Source organism: Myotis davidii, unplaced genomic scaffold (genome assembly GCF_000327345.1).
Source record: "Myotis davidii unplaced genomic scaffold, ASM32734v1 scaffold566, whole genome shotgun sequence".
In the NCBI taxonomy this organism is placed as follows: domain Eukaryota; kingdom Metazoa; phylum Chordata; class Mammalia; order Chiroptera; family Vespertilionidae; genus Myotis; species Myotis davidii.
This window is the reverse complement of record NW_006296617.1, coordinates 118635-119675: the sequence shown is the minus strand read 5'-3', so window position 1 is coordinate 119675 and position 1041 is coordinate 118635. Positions and strand designations below refer to the sequence as shown.

The 1041-nt window shown below is 59.0% G+C and overlaps 1 protein-coding gene across 1 annotated transcript in view; it reads left to right on the top strand.

Annotated features, from left to right (window-relative positions):
• LOC107184407 overlaps positions 1–1041 on the top strand; it is a 25686-nt gene that overhangs the window by 12683 nt on the left and 11962 nt on the right. The window lies entirely within an intron of this gene.

The following is a 1041-nucleotide window of genomic DNA, read 5'->3' as shown; positions in this document are numbered from 1 at the left end:
CGCCGAGGACAGCAAGGCTGCAGACGGCAAGAAGGGCAAGCGGAGGCCGAAGAAAAACCGCCGGCGGCACCATGCCTCGGACAAGAAGCTGTGAGGTGGGGTGGGGTGGGCGAGGGGCAGTGAGGGAGTGTGGGTGTCAGCTGAGTGGGTGTGGGTGGCCACTGAGGGAAGGTGGGTACCACCTGAGTGAGTTGGGGGATGCGAGTGAGCGTGGATCCTGTGGGTGAGGTGGGCCACTCCGGCGAGGGGGTAACTGAGTAAGAATGGGTATCATCCGAGTGGGCCTGGTTACATCTGACTGTGTGCGTGAGGGTGGGCGTTTGCATCTGAGTTAACGTGTGGGTTACAGCTGCGGGAGAGTGGGGCATGCATTCATTACATCATTCATTCATTCATTCATTCATACTCAATGCAGACATTGACTATGCCCCCGGCACTGTCCTAGGAGCTGGGAATACGGAAGGAACAAATCCTGCCTTCATTGGTAACATTTGAGTTCCTTGGATACATCTGAAGGGGGGTGGGTACCATTTGGGCAGACGCGGGTAATATCCGGTTGCGTGTGGCTCATTCATTCAGCAAATATTTCCCCGAGCATCCACGGTGTACCAGGCACTGTTCCAGGCACCGGGGGTACATCAGGGAACAAACAGCCCCCAGCCTTGCCCCCACGGCACTCGTGTTAAAGTATTGGAGTGGGTGTGAGTAGCATCGAAGTTACCTGGCTGCGTGCGTGAGCGTGGGTACCACGTGAGAGTGTGGGCAGCATCCGCGCACGTGTAACGTGTGAGTCCGGGTGGGTAATATTTGAGCGGTTGGGGAGTAGCACCTGATGATGTGGGGAAGGGGGGGTATTATGTGAGTCGGGGAGGCAACTTCTGAGTGAGAAAGCGCCTCAAAATCCTGCAAACGCGGCTGACTCCCGGGAGACACCGCGGGACCAGCCGCGCAGTCGCAGTCGGCGGCGCTGAGCAGCGCGTCGGGCCGTTGCCACGGAGACCGCGTCCCTTCCCCCACCCGCCCGGTGCCTGCAGGTGTTTG